Source organism: Ptychodera flava, chromosome 12, assembly GCF_041260155.1.
Source record: "Ptychodera flava strain L36383 chromosome 12, AS_Pfla_20210202, whole genome shotgun sequence".
Classification (NCBI taxonomy): Eukaryota; Metazoa; Hemichordata; class Enteropneusta; family Ptychoderidae; genus Ptychodera; species Ptychodera flava.
The window spans coordinates 3,398,785-3,415,096 of NC_091939.1; the positions used below are offsets into that span (position 1 = coordinate 3,398,785).

At 37.5% G+C, this 16,312-nt stretch overlaps 1 long non-coding RNA gene across 1 annotated transcript; it reads left to right on the forward strand.

Annotated features, from left to right (window-relative positions):
• The first annotated feature begins 10,250 nt into the window (after window positions 1–10,250).
• On the forward strand, window positions 10,251–16,093 carry LOC139146087 (uncharacterized). Its single transcript, XR_011555074.1, has 3 exons — window positions 10,251–10,394; window positions 14,197–14,265; window positions 15,952–16,093. It is a non-coding gene; the product is annotated as an uncharacterized lncRNA (long non-coding RNA).
• Window positions 16,094–16,312: the final 219 nt, after the last annotated feature.

The following is a 16,312-nucleotide window of genomic DNA, read 5'->3' on the forward strand; positions in this document are numbered from 1 at the left end:
AATAACCCCGACAGAAAGCAAAATCTAGACTTTCTGTTGTCAACGAAAGGATTCTGGCTGTAAACAAATGAACCACCTAGAGGAAGATGTAAACAGAGAGGAAGAGGAAGAAATTTGATATGATAATGACCATCATAATAATTGTCATCACCACTACCATCATGGTGATTCAAATGATGTTCGTATTTATACTAATGATAGTTTAATAATGAGAAGGATGATTCACAGGCACAACTGTTAGGTGTGGTGAACCATTTATTAGTAACTGAATATTTCCATCGTCATTGAAGATAATGACCAAAAGCATAAAATATTCCTTCAAAAATTTTACGGCAATCGAACATGTTGTAGGAGAAAATGACTTAAAATGACAATTGATGTCAAAAACTTGAGCACGTCCAATGATTTTTTATGAATAACCTTATCGTCGTAAAAGAAAGAAGAATATCCAAAGAAAGAATTCTGATTCCTTTTATTTAAACAGTAATTCTCTGAAACTCTTCTCTTTATTCATTGCATTTCTGAATAACCAGAAAATGTCAATGGAAGCTATTGTAGGCTTATTGTATACAGAAGACCGTTTGTGTCAATTATGCAAATTAGGTATTTTGTATTAAAATATGTAAATTATGCATGCAAATTAGGTCAACCTCTTTTGTTTTAGGTAATTCTTGCAAAACCTTAACAATTTCATAGGGAAAAAAAATTGTTTAAATATGAGCTTAAACATTCATTTTGTCTGAAATAGTGGAAAAACTGTGAATATATGCAAATTACTTAATTTGCATATTCTTTATTGTTCAAGACATTTAGAAAATAACTTATTGAACCTTACTAAATTGTGTTGCAATGAAAAAAGTCACTTGAATTCAGTTTACATGCCCAAAATGTGAGTATAGCAGTCATTTTAAAGGCGATATATAGCTAATTGAATATATGCAAATTTAACCAATTTGCACCCCTTATATTTTCTATACTTTTAATATGTCATTAGTGAGACCTTTCAAAAGGTCATGGTGAAGAAATAATTTCTGTTGCAATTAGTCCTAGGTTAAACCCTAAATTGACTGGACTATAAGTCACGGGTACATTTGGATGGTCGAGTACACGTTGCACGTAACACAAAACAAGAGAAGCAGAGGGAAAGTGACTGGAAAATATGAAAAATGTTATCATCACCAGTAAAAAATTACTGCGATATTAAGGTAGTACATGTCTAAGGGTTGGAAGACGTAAACTTTTGCTCAAACTTTCCGTAAAAAATCCGTGAACTCTTTTCTTTGGAAAATAGGAATGAAAAACGGGGTCACTATGTAAACTTTGGCACTAGAGAAATGAATTGCTCAATATTAACGAAATTTGAAATTCAAAATGGCCGCCAAGTGTTTGTTAAGCCAGCAGAGGAAATTAAATTTTCGATAATCAAAAAATAAGCCGGTTTGCTTCGTTTACTCCAGTCCCTTCAAATTTCATCCCTACGTTGAAAGAGCGAAAGAGTGTTGCAAAAGGTTTAGAATTCGATTATCTATGCCCTAGGCACAGTCTAACTCAAGTGGTTTTAATTTTCAGAAATAATGACGCATTTACTTCTGTCTCAAAAATCCCTTTTGCATGATGCTATTACGGCAGTGGTATAATTGTAAAGTCGTTCGTGTTCAAAGATTCCAATAAATAGCACCATGCATGAACAACAATTTACCACTTTATCGACCGATCGGTATGCCGCCTTTTTAGCTCACGTGTTCGCACGCGAGCTAATGTCATAGCGATGTCTGTCTGTCTGTCTGTCCGTGATTGTGCTTGTGTGTGTGTATGTGTGTGTGTTAGAGTGTCTGTCTGTCTGTCTGTCTGTCTGTCTGTCTGTTTACACGATAACTCAAAAACGCCAGAACAGATTCACGTCAGATTTGGTACACAAGTACCATATGCTACTTGCAAGAGTTGATTAGATTTTGGTTAGTGTGGCTTGCATATTAATGAAGTTATGCAATATCATTTTTTCCGTACAAAGGTTTCCCGATGGAGAAGGGTATGACAGTGAAGACATATATCAGGAAATACTGCACAAAATTTCATGAAACTTTTCACAGATGATACTGTGAGTGTTATGTCAATTATCTGCTCATTTGCATATTTAATGAACTTTTATTATTAGTGACATAACTCTGAAATTCCTGCACCAAACTTGATGATACGTGGAACAAATATTGATCTGATATATATCTAATTATACTTAGAAGCATTGGGCAGTGCCAAGTTAATAAATAGCTCATTTGCGCGTTTTTATGGAGTTTTATAAGTTATATAACTCCGATACGACTGAATCAATTTTGATGAATTCTGCTGTAGATACTGATCCGACAGATATATAATTGTGGTGTAAAACATTTAGTTGTGTGGAGTAAATTAAGGGTTCATTTGCGTATTTAATGAACTTTGTAATTAGTGATATTACTCCAAAATTACAGCATTACATTTGATGAAACTTGCGACAGATGTTGATCTGATAAATATTTAATTATACTGAGAAGCATTGGGCGTGTCAAGTTAAGCTCATTCACATATTAAATAAAGTGTTGTAATTAGTGCTTTAACTCTGACAGTACTGTGCGAAAATTGATGAAAACTGCTACATATAATGATATAACAGATATCTGATTGTTCTTATTACACTAGTACACGCCTTACACGTTACACGGGTGTCGATTATATTGGTATAAATTGGGTTCATTGACAGGAATATTGAAAACACAATACAATAAATCCTCGTCAGAGATAGTTACTCTGGCAGTAGACCGTATACACGTCTAGTCTTATCAGTGGTCTGTCCGCCACTCAGCGTCGTGTGCTCAATTGAACTGCTGTCAGAATATACAATGTCTGTCTTTGTTCTTGTGTTTTGGTTAGTGATTATCCTGAGGTCTGCAAATGTTGCGTAACATCTCCTTGCTCGTTGGTTTGTCACTTTAAAATGAGACAGGTCAAAGGTACAATTGTTTTACACAACTTCATAACAGTCAAAAAGTATGCAGTAATTCATGTCATACTGTATTATTTCATGCGTCCAGTAGTGTCTGATAAATGTCAATACATGTCGAGTCATCAGCAGTCAATTTCAATGCTTGATAATTAAGTTTGTAATTTTGTCAAACTCAAAATCTGTACAAGTCATTTGCATATAACACGTCATTCCTTCCATTCAGGGGTCACATTAGCAAGTCAAGTTGTTCTGTTGAGTAAATGCTAAAATTTTATAGTCTGTTTACTGGATATCCAACATTCTGTGAAGCGTACTACTATTAATGAACCTGTTGTAAAACACGTGAGCACATTCAGTTCACATCTGGTTTGTATTTGTATTTTTCTTGGAATTCTTAAAGTACCACGCAAAATGAAAAAAATGTTGGTAGGACAGCGCACGGTCTGAAGGGTATAAGGCAATTGATGGAGTTACGTTAGAATACTCTGAATAACAAATACAGGTGCCAGAATTGTAGATCTATAGGGTATACATTAGACTTGGTTCAAGTCGGTGAATTAAAAAAAATAAATCATTTATAATAGTTTCTCTTGTGTCTCTCCTATTTCGTACAAACCTATCCGGAATTGGGCAGCTCACGCCAGGTTTTCCCAGCGATTGAATGTGTCACGTTTGAGTCTGCGCAGTAGTGAGTTAGTTTCTGCCGGATTCACCGACTTGGACTTCTTGCAAAGTACAGGCGGTGAGGTGAGAGACTGTGTACACAGTGACGTAGAGCAAATACAAAATGATTGACAGCCCCCGCCGTTATTCTGGCCAATAAGAAGAACGCATTGCTAATAAACCTCTGTATGCATTAAAAAGTTTGTTGTCATCTCCGTGCAAAGCTAGACATCGAGTTCGAGTACGTTTTATATCTGGGCGAATAATGGCATCAAGTTCGTACATCAACCGCGTTTTACTACTGATCGATCGACCATCGCTAATCATGCGAGATTTCCAAAGAAAGCTTGTTGTTGAGCGTTACACTGAGGGAAAAGATGTGTTCGTCTGCGCACCAACCGGCAGCGGAAAATCAGTGACATACGAAGTCGCCCACATTGTTTTGATTTACATCGCTTTGGCCACGCAGGCTACAACTGTAAGGAAGGTGTCTTTTTCCATCCTTGAATAACCGGCGACGATTTTCGCATTTTGCATCATGGGCCCCACAAACAACACAGATATTTTCACGCGTTTTCGGTGATACAACAGAGGTCGTGCTGACTTTTGTGGGAGTGATCGCACTCGACATTTTGTCAACAACGCCATGTGAGTTTAATGCACGTCTCGTTTGGGTCAATTAGTAACTCCTCCCAATGTGTAAAATTTAGTGATGTCATCTTATGAATAATATATGAGTACAGAAAACGTCATCTCATGAATAATTTATAGCAACGCAAACCCTGCAAGAAAGCCAAGTCTGTGATTCCGGGTGAAACTCCGCTGTATAGCGTTCACCCCACTCATCGCGTTCACCCCACTCATCGCGGCCACTCACGCGCGCGTTTCACATGAAAGCAAAATACAAATCATTGCGTTCACTCCACTCAAACATTCACAAATCACAGACTTGAACCAAGTCTAGGTAGGCCCTACATGTATTTTCAATTAAAATATCGGAGCTCTTCATGGACACAATCTTCGTCAATCGTCGATCTAATTTGATTAAACTTCAGTTTAAGTTTAACCTTCAGTTCAAGATTAATCTTTAAATGTCCTCGAGCTTAGTGTAGTGTCAATCTTGCAGTTTAAAAAATTTTTTAGATTATATTTTTACTTCTAGAGAATTTTATAAATTCACCATCATGATTAGCAATTTTGTTAGCAAATCAGATTTTAGGAATCTCACAGCAAACTTTATCTCCGTTGGTTTCTTTGACTTTGTATCCTATTCTTTTGTAACCCTAAATTTCTTGCTTCAAGTTGTATGTCCTGTTGCAAAGTCCATAGGTATTCATTTTGTGCCTGTATACCTCACATCACTTACCTGCGCGATTGACAGTATGATCGCAATACGTTAATACTAATTGTAACAGCACATTTTAAGTATTTTGTTCAAACATTTACAACCACTGTCTAGGTCCTGCACATAACCCAATCTTCAGATCATTATTAAAACTTTTCTTGATTAGCGTTATATATCTGAATATTTTTATCTACGCCGTGCTTAAAGTTGAGTATGGAACTAGCAGTGTAATGAATCATGATTTGCCTCTTTCTAGATGACTAATGCTTCTATTTAGATCCACAGACTTCCTCTCTGTACCGAATATAGAAACAAACTTCAAAGTGCGTAGTCACTGAGCATGTGCGGCATGGGTCTTTTGCAAGAACTCGTTTATGCAATGTTAACCAGCCTTTGATTTCATTGTAGTTGATGTTAGGCAACTTTTCCCACGCTTAACCATTCCGGACACCTGGTACCACCACTAACTATCAGTGGTTCAGGATGGTCCTACTTAAATTTGTAAATCACAAATGTCCCGTGGACCTGGTAATGTGTTACCTTGAATCGAAATGAGTATTGGGCCAGTTTAAAGTTATATTCCCTGATATTTTTGTTTATCCTTTTGTTCTACCATAAACTACTGTGCCCTCTTTCTGTAATGATTGGGCTGGTCAGTTTTCGGTCCGAACAGCGCGAGGGTACTCATGGATGTACGTAAGACTATCTTTGGTCTACTCAATAGATGCTTGGATGCTTTTCTTTGGTGGAAAGCATCAAAATTTATACTGTTTTGGCTGAGTCTGTTCAATTTTTTTTTTAAAGACTGGTGTGGCATTGGGTGGCATAGGAAACTGCACAGCCACCTATGAGCAGAGGAATTCACTTTATGCAATTCACTCTATTCATGATGGTCAAATAAGGTATTACGGTAATACTGCTATTGCTATTGTATGTTGTACATTTGCACATACAAACTTTGCAATAAAATTCATAATTCTGAAGACTGTTACACTTTGCAGTCATCATTAGACAAACGTGAACAGTGGTCAACTACTAATGGAAATTACCTCGTAATATTGACAAATGTTGCACAATGACGATTTCTTTAAAAAAGAATCCCATTCTGTACGACTATCACATCGGTAACAAACCCTTGCCAGGCGTTATCATCAGAAAGACTTTGGTATTATACTTGACACAAAACGTTCTTTTAACATACATGTTGACTTTCTTGTTACAAAGGCAAATCGCACTGTTTGTTTCACTAAACATGGTTGTAATCTCATTGACAATATTCCAGCTCTTTGTCGCTTGTTTGTAACAGTATAACACTGAATATTATTTTTAATTCTATCTCAAAGCGACAAACAGTGAGAATTGAATCAATCCAAAATATTGTCTCCAATTTTTACATGTCTAACGTGACATTCATAAAGACAGCAGTGTATGGTGTGATTATGTACTCTGCAATGTTTATAATATTCCATATTCACATCTTCGTAGGGGTTTTTTTGGACAGTGTAGTCCTCCGAAGAAGTCTTGTCACATCTTAATGGTACAGATGGTGTCTCTTTCTTTGGTCTCGACGTTCCTCGTCCAAGCGCCAGAAGAAGAGACCTGATTTATGTACCTCATAATAGAGTCCATGATACAAGAGAGTGTTCATTTGTCGCATTTCCCGCTTATTTAATTTTCTTAACAGAAAGTTTGATATCTATTGCGATTCATTGCAACTTTACAAATCAAATGCGACCTTGTATACTAGATTTGAATTTGCTATGTCTCAGGTATTTCGTTTCTTCATATTCAATTTTGTCTTTTATTAACATATTTTATATTTCATATTTTAACTCGTCTGTAAGTGGCTGCAAACTGACGCTGTTGACGAGAATAGAATAAAATAGATCTGCAGGATATAGTTTTAGGCAAAATGTTGGAGCTCTTAGTGTACAGAATAATTCGTAAGCAAACTTCAATATTACCTGAATATAAACTTTAAATAAACACAACGTTATCCCCTGTCCTCCCCGTGCCATATAACTTTGTCAGCATATTAGATATTATAAAACGAGTCTCGAGCAAACTAAATCATAGCGGGCCAGTCGTTATCTGGTCGTTTTGTTTGAAAAAACCTCTTCGAACCTATTTTCCTGTTTATGTCACCACAGACAAACTCGAAACAGATCTAAACTAGCAACGGGTATTGTTCAAGGCGTGAAGCGGTTACGTAACCCATCCATGTTCGCCTCGCCTCAGGTTGCTCTCGCCTCTCTTTTCCGAAGAGTGCCGACCATGCATCCTTCGGTAATTTTCGGATTTTCGCCAATTGTTAAGCGAAAGTATGTTCGGCAAAGTTTGTGTTGTTGTTGTCGTGTTGTGTGGAGCGGAATTGGCGTGCTGGCAAAAACGGGAGTGTTTTGAATTTCAAGAAAGTGAGTTTTACCGTTTTAAAAATTCCTCTCATATTTTTATGAATATATAATGAGTGTATTTGAACCAAATTTGAAAGTCTTTTGACGATACTGTCTGGTTTTACTCAATGGTTTGCAGTCAGTCATACCATCTTTTACACGTACGTCAATGAAGGACATGTTATGAAACTGCTGGCATGTTATGTTTTGATTGGCGTGAAGCAGTGTTTCTGGCCTGAGAGCTCACAAAGTAACTATGGTTGCTACGCGACTGGCAGCACGATGCCATCTCGTCGTATTTTTCGCATAATCTCGTGCAATTATCAACCACAAACAAAGTCTCCAAAAAGTTTAACACCTTTTGAAGCTCATTTTAATCTGAAAAGGCAATAGTCTACCGAGACGACCATCTAACAAAAGGTATGCCGCGTTGATAGTCTGTTTCTATATTTGTCTGTGATGTGACGAAGAAATCAATAGAAGAGAAAGTCGCTAGATTGTGCTGTGTTTTTACAACTGCTGTTTCCCAAGTATTGAAATAACTTAAATTCCATACAGCACAAGATGAAAAATGTATGCTTGAAAGCAGACTAACAGACCAGAAACAAGCAAATATGCGCATCGTAGCCCGATTATTGGAAAGGAGTAAGGATTTTAGAAGATTTCGTTTTGCCTGACAGTGAAATAATCGTCCTCAGCACACGCTGACTCGCGTACCAGCAGACTTGACAATTTGGTATTCAATTGCATGGTTTTTTTGGTCAGAAATTGAAACTCGTTTGTTTGAAATGGTCAATAAATTATAAACTTAAACAAAATACTCTTTTTGGTGGTCTATATTGACCAGTATTTTTACTGCTTCTGTCATACTGAGTTTGTACATTTTCTTTTTATATTGTTTGAAACTAAAGTTTTGGTATTCATATCATCCAACAAAGCTTCTCAGAGTGTATAGTTTCACTTGACCACACAATGAATTTTAAAGACTGCAGAATTGTACCCCCACCAGCTGAACTACAATGGCAACTATGCATGTAGCGAGACAAACACGATCGAGGCTCTAGATCACATTAAAAACGTAAAGTTTCTATACCCACGTTTCGGGCTGCTAGGTGATCAGGAATAGAAAATAGGGAAAATCGAAAGATATCCCAAATCATCTTATAGTCACATGCAGAATTGACAGACATTATTTGCTTCAGAATATATTATATTTCTTTATCATGACATAAGTCATCTTATAAAGCTGTGCTAGTAGATTCACATTGCGAATAAGGTGAAGGCATTGCAATATTTCTGACAGAAGAGAATAGGTTATTTAGATATTATTCCCTAATGATTTTCTTTGTTCAGCGGAGGAAAATACGAGTGACGTAATGACCATGTCATCACGAGTCGATGATGATAAGGCCGCTTTGCTTCTGTGATTTTGCTCTACTTTCGACTACTTAGAACTTTTCATTAAATTTCTGTCGTCGTTACTTTGGGTTTTTTTTTCCGGTTTCCCACTCCAAGCCCTGTCTCCATTTGCCAGGCTAATGGTGTCCTTTTACCGGATGGACAGAACGCCTAGTTTCTTCTTGACATAGTACCGAATACGTCTCGCTATTTTCACTTCAGAAGGAGCAAGTTTTGGCAGGTTTGCTTGGCGATTCATCTTACACAGACAATGATACGAGTAGGAATGGAAGCCCACATTTTCAATGATTGGGGTACCTTATGGCTAAAATAAAGGCCTTTCCCTGATGATGATTCCTGGAAAGAAAGAAGAGGACTGTACTGCTTTTACCTATTTATTCGGTAGCAGGTGCTGTTTCTGACTTGACTACCAGTATTTTGTATTAAATACAAGAATGTCTAACAAACTTTTGTTGATTTATGTTGAAGTGTGCACGTGTCATTGCATATGATTACGCTGAGCAAGAACTGCTTGTGAATAATTATTTGCTCAGACTATATTCCGTCATAGAATATCACTTACACACTATACAACTCTCATGGAAAGCCGTTCACCAATCCGGGAGAGATTTTGTTGCCTCTATGATAACTTTAACAACTAGTTGTTGATTACAGTTGAATTATGGAAATTAGTCTTAGTGTAACAAAATTAGACTTGCTTTTAGTCTCCGAAAAATATTTACAATAAGTAAACCAAGCATTCGAATCTTTAACTGTAAAAAATATATTATTACTCATACAAGTACAAAAAATACTCTATTCCATGTGTTAACAAGAACTCTCCGCTACGCTTGCAAATCGTAAATGAAATTTGCAGACTATAAAAGCTTTCAAACTTGACGATTGTGTAGAGAATAAATGGAATAGTATATATCAGCCCTCAGATCTACTTCGCATCAAATTTGAACATACCTTTTAAACATTTTCCCGCTTAGTCGTGCCTCGTATCATTTTACCTGCCCGAACATAGTGACCGCACAGTGGTTAATATTAATGCCAGTCTCCCTACAGCTAATCAATTTTTCAGAAGGAAAAGTTTACCTTTAAAGCTCCTGTTTGACTTTACTGCCGCATTCACAAAGTAAGTTTATCCCAAAAGTCAACTTTTCAAACACGACTGGTATTGTCGAAGTAGGTTGTGTCACGTCATATTTCAATCTCTGAAATTGAATAAACCATTAGTTGACTCGCGTCTAGATGACTTACTGAATCAGCCGAAGGCTGTCAATTTTGCTGTTTAGACATTAAAACAGGGAAAGAACGCACCAAAGCTCACCCTTGAGTCGTGTGAAGATATGGCAATCTTGAACACGCGAATCAATACACTGTTAATCCTAAGAAAGACATTTAAGCTTCATCTTTGGAAACCGCAATGAGAAGGCCTGCTGTACAACCTTAGCGGAGGCGGGTCTTCCGTTAGCTTCAAATATAAATATATCGTCCTATATGGTCATTTCTTTCAGTTTGATTGTGACGAGGCAAAGTCACACAAAATAACTATTTTAACAGGAGAAGTCTGAAAATCTAAGATACCGAACCGACAAACGATGTGCTGGTAAGTTACTATGTATATCGACCAATCATTTTGCATCAAGTGCTGTTGTAGCTTTTATAAAGGTGGTGGTAAGGTCCCTTGGTAGGAAATATTGGCACAACAATCTCAGTATTTTGTTGATTCTTGGACTTGAACTGTTTTCCTCTAACAGGTAAGAAAACATCATTTAGAATAATTGGCCTACGGTGTGACAACTGTGTGACAGGATAATAGCAATTAATTATTGAAAAGAGCTTGAAATAATTTAATTGATTGATTTATGATAAATAGTCCTCAGCGTGATATAAGCTTACAACAAAAATTTCGGATAATTGAGTCTTTATAATTTCCAAATTTCTCAAAAGAGTAAGTTTCCCTATAGCTGAATGTTGCAATATAAAAACAACTGTGTAACTTACAAAGACAAGTAGATAAGGTTATATTTGCGGATTAAACCGACATCATTCACCATCCAATTATCCAAATTTAGTTCCAATCGTGTTCTAATATTACTGAGAACGTTAAAATAATATTTCGGAATAGTGAGTGACGACTTCTTAATTTAAACTCGTTTTGTGTCGGTTTGTTTTCAGTGTATTGTCAAATTCAAATTGTGAGGCAGACCTTCTTTCTTTACTATTATGGAAAACTTGTGTTATTTCAAATTCCTTCTTTTGAGATTCCTACGACGTGTGTGAAGACCTAAAAGGTGTCCCTGACTCTAAAGGTGTCCAGTGTTTTCAGTTGAACTTTATTTCCTTGTTGTCTTATTAAATTTTTATTCATATCTTGTGTGACAAGGATAATAGCATGAAGTTCTAGAACTTATACTTATAACGTCCTCAGTACCGATCTGTTATTCGAGTCGTTTTCGAAAAATGCACCCACTGTTGTCACGTTTGTAATTCCCAGTGTATTTTACCATGCGAAACCAGGCCGAACTGCGCGTTATTTTTTACACTGGCGTGGGAATTGTACGCACGCGCAGTGAGAGATCAGGCTTTGCACCGTCCCTAAATTTTCGATTGTAAACATACACTCGGTACTACGTACAGGGGTTGATCAAATCTGTGCTATAAAAAGTCTCTGAGGTAATCCAATATTTATGGTAACTTTTCTGTAACAGTTGTTATTTTAAGACAGTGTATTCAACACGCTTAAAAACAAGCTCATATTCTACACTACCAGTAACATTTTCCCCTCGTTAAAGATATAAATGGCATGATAGTTGAGTTTGGTAAAGGAGACAAGTCCGGTAGTCTACGGTTAAGCCTTTATTAAAAGACCAACGTTTCGACCACACACAGGAGGTCTTCTTCAGGGTTTAAAATAATAACATGAGCGGATAAAAAGGATTAAAATTAAAAACAACAACAACGGTACAACACAGTAAAATGAAAAGAGAGATATTGCGTACAAGAGATGTAAAAGTAAAGCTGGGCTTAGCACGTATCATAGGAAATGTAAAATCAATGAAACAAGTGTAAAAAATATGTAAAATCAAAAGCGGGATTCATACAAGGTACCAAAAGTGAAGGCAAAACGAGATATTGACAACAAACTGGTGTCTGGACAGCAGTATGAACGAAGAAATAACTTACAATACTGGAGAGCTGTAAAAAACCGATCGCACTATGATGGTGAGAAAAGGCGAATGACAAAGCCTTACAAAGTACTCCTTAGAGGTGAGAGAGAGAGAGAGAGAGAGAGAGAGAGAGAGAGAGAGAGAGAGAGAGAGAGAGAGAGAGAGAGAGATGTATCACCTTTATGTTACCTTTGACTCGGTAAGGGTAAACCTGAATTTGAGTGTTGGTCTCGACCGTCAGCCTAATTTTGTTTTGTTTTTTTCATTAGGGGGAGGGAGGGTGCAAAGCATATTTACCACCCCAGGCCGAAGAAACTCACCAATCCCTAACCACATATTTTACCGGGCATATTGTAGACAAATTTTATGAATTATCTGAGCTGTCAACGGGGAATATTTGTATGGTAATTTTTTTATTACAAGAATTCAGTTGTGGCGAAATTTAAACACCTATTGCTTATTTTTCTTCTAGAATTGTGTGATCGAAAGAATGGGTAAGAGGTAAATAAAAATAAACAAGTGTAATTCTTCGATGTAGACATCCCTTCCGATAATTCTCATGCATTGCCAATGTGCATCAAAATACCACAGTTTGCGCATGAACCCTTGAGCATACAGTAAAACTGGGAAATTTTCGAAAAATGCGTACACTGTATACACAACCATAACATGGTGTTAATTTGTAATTACAAAAGACGCCTTCTTAATGACAAACATATGGCGCCTGTAATGTTCAACTATCTACTGTTATCAGTCTCGAACTACCTTTCGGTTTCGATATTGCCCCGACATGTTTTATCTACACCGAGTGGCGCAAATTCGATATTGCTGAGTTTTAAACCTCACTTAACAGAACAACCACTTTCGGGTGAGGTTTAATCATACGTGAATTCTCAGTGGTGCTAAAACCACACAGGAAAATGAGCCCTTGAACAAGCCACGATCATAAGCTGGTGTAATAAAAAAAGCGAAACTTACAATTGGCTTCGTGATTATTGTGATATCGTATCGTTCTTTCTGTGAGCCTATCAATATTATTAATGAAAAAGAAAATGTCATATGAAGGATAATAGAGTCAGTCAGAATGGTTCATGGCCTTGTTCTGTGCTGAAATCCAAAACATCACGTAACACGATCGTATGGACGAATATCACGCATGTCTACGTAAGAAACTGCTTCATAGCCTTAACCAATAGTCCATGGTGGGTAACGATGGTAGACATCGTTTCATTTGGAATCGAATATTAAGATGTTTGTTTCCGTTACACAAAAGCAATGGCTAACTTTTGTTGCGTGCGCATAAAGTACGTGAAACTCAGCATTCCAGTAAAATACCCACATCCCCAGTATTCACACCAACCGTCCGCTATATTCACACACATTACATGGTAAAGGTGAAGACACTTACGGGCCACACCCAGACATGTTAAACTTTCTGCCTTTTTTCAGTTAGAAAACAAATGTATTCTTAAATGGCGTGGCATTTGTTGGAACTGTGCTAAAGACCACATGCTATCATTGCATTAAAGATATACTTAGAAACAAGCGAATCACATAAGATGACGCCAGATCGCAAAGATTAGCGATATTAAGGTACAATATATTGAAATTATTTACCTACAGACCTAGAGTATTTGGTATAAATTTTTAACCAGGATCCTGTCAAAAACTCGTGACTAATTAGTGTCAAAATTTAGAACACCAGTCAATCCATGGATGATCAATTTCCCAGCAAAATATGATGGTACAATTCTGTTGAATATGAATGGTGTTATTTTACATCGTAAACTGCACTCAAAAAGTAAAATTTGCCAACAGTACCATGAATCATGAAATGGAGACATAAAGGACACACGTCATCGGCCCGGTGATGTTATGATTAATCATTTATACATGCATGAATGATTGGGTCCATGCAGACGACATATTGCCAAACTCCTATATTTTGAAAGCATTTGATCAGATATGCTCATTTCGGTTGTTGCTAAACCTCCTTGTCATCGCGTATTTTACTCAGTGTACCAAGTTTCAATTTGATTACTCTGGGCACATTCTTACAAACGTCGTTGCCAAAGTGGCAGTCTTGCATTGCACTATGAAACTACCTCGAGCATTGATCAATGGCACATTATGCGCGTTTCATCTGCGTAACGACCATAACTAGTAACCCGCGTAACTAGTCCATCTGCGTAACGACCCTTAAAATAAAACATCAATGGGCATTTTTTTGTTTTTTAGATGCAATGCGTGTCCAAAGTTCGGCTAGGCTTGGAGGTTAGATTACATCGGAAAGGTATATTTTGTCAGGTAAGTAGTTCAAAGAATAGTACACACGGCATACATTAATTTCATCGTGAATTTGGTGTTAATGCTATTGAAGTTGATCAAAGTTGTTGATGAGCAAATATAAGAAAAGTCATATGCTGCAGTTATTCACAGATCCTCCATGCTAATTACAGGCATATGAGATATTATCACATGAACTGGCCCGAATTCCCACCTGTGTGACGTAGAACAGGACGAATAAGAAATCCGAATTACCCCTGTTGTACGTCATCAACCGGAACTTTTTTCTTGCATGGTACTTTCATACACAGATACATGTGGGTCACGACGTGAACATAGACCGATTTGTCGTGATCGATGACGTACTCTCGTGACATTTTTACAAAAAGGTGACCCGATAAATCCAAACATAGAAGGCATGTCCAGCGAAATTTCGAGTCGCTAAAACTATAGCTGTTCCCGAGAATCGAATAGGGATACCGCCGATCGTTTAGCTTAGTAACGTCGCAGCGCCAGTCGAGTCGCGTCGTATAAGGCTCAATGTGGACGTCGTACCTTGCGATCCCGGTTGGCGATAAACCTGAAATCTACACCTCAACGGAAGTTCAACTGAATAAATGAGTACAGTATAATCTTCGGGAAAGCGACATAGGAGGCACAAGCATAAAGTCATTCGACTAACAACGATAAATTTCCTTCATCATACAAAAATTCCGTAAATTCTCGCTCGGAATCAAACCTGTAGCGCGGCGTAAGGCTGTAGCGAAGACCAGCTGCGCTGTGCATGCAGTGCAGCGCTGTGGAATCCGATGTACTTCGAAAGTTGACTCAGACAACACTCAAAACAGAGTTTCCGTCAAGTAAAATTAGGATGTATCTACGGGTGAGATATATGTCACTGCAAACATCAAAATCCTTAAGACGAAAACATTGACGACCGAGATCGAGATTAACGAGTTGACACCGGCATGGCAGAGACCGGTGACATGAATGAGGTACACTCAGTGTGTCATCGAAAGGAATCTTTCGCGCTCGCCACGGTCGTAAACTTGAGTGATATTTTGAAAGCAACGGCATGCATCTCTGAGAATGAGAATTAGTGTTTCGATCGTTTCGTTGCATTTACTTCAAAAATCCATTTGTAAATATTCTAAATAACTCTGAATTCTATCCGTCGCTAGCACGATGGAAGTTATGTCCACCGATGGCTGACTTGCCTTGGCATCAGTACAGCGCGAGACAATGATTGGCACGTTCACGTGACCGAATCCGTACGTTTGGTTGGTGGAGATACCATTTGATGTATTCAATTTCAGCTTGATGGGATTTATGAATGAAAGTATCTCCTGGGTGACGGACCACTTTACTCTATAAATGAAAGTAATCCGCGTAAGCAAAACACAAATCGCGACGAAATTCATGCAATTTGTAACGATAATTTTGATCCATCGACGTCAAAAGAAAAATAGGAAGACTGTTCATGTGATAAATATATAATCCCCTGGTATTTTTCTCTGTTTTACGTCATCGTATACGAGTGTTTTTCGCGGAGCCGTACAACGTCGAGCCGAAGGGATTATATATAAAAATACTTAAAATGATCTATAATAGCGGGAAAACACAAATGGTGTTTATGAGGACAATGCATACTACTTTTCTTTTAAAATCTGAGCTATTGAACTTTGTAATGTTTTATTCGTGTTTCAGCTATGTTGGTTAGACTGTCGTAAGTGTCAAGTATTGTGATCAATCTGTGAATGTAAAGGCTTCTGTTCTGAGGACTTTACTTGTATCTAAATATCGATATTTCCAAGCCATCCTTCCAAAGTCAATTCCATCCGATCGATCGAGATGACTGCAAACAGTAGCATCAACGATACCTTGGACAGGTTTGATGTGGATTCGAATCTGGCTAAAGCTTTCCATTGGTCAGTGCTCGCTACGTTGATGTTCTTGATCATCCTTGGTAACGGGGTTCTTGTATTTGCCGTTCTGACCACGGCACGTTTGCGAACAGTTACAAACTTCTTCATCTTGAGTTTGGCGTCAAGTGACTTGATGGTAGGAG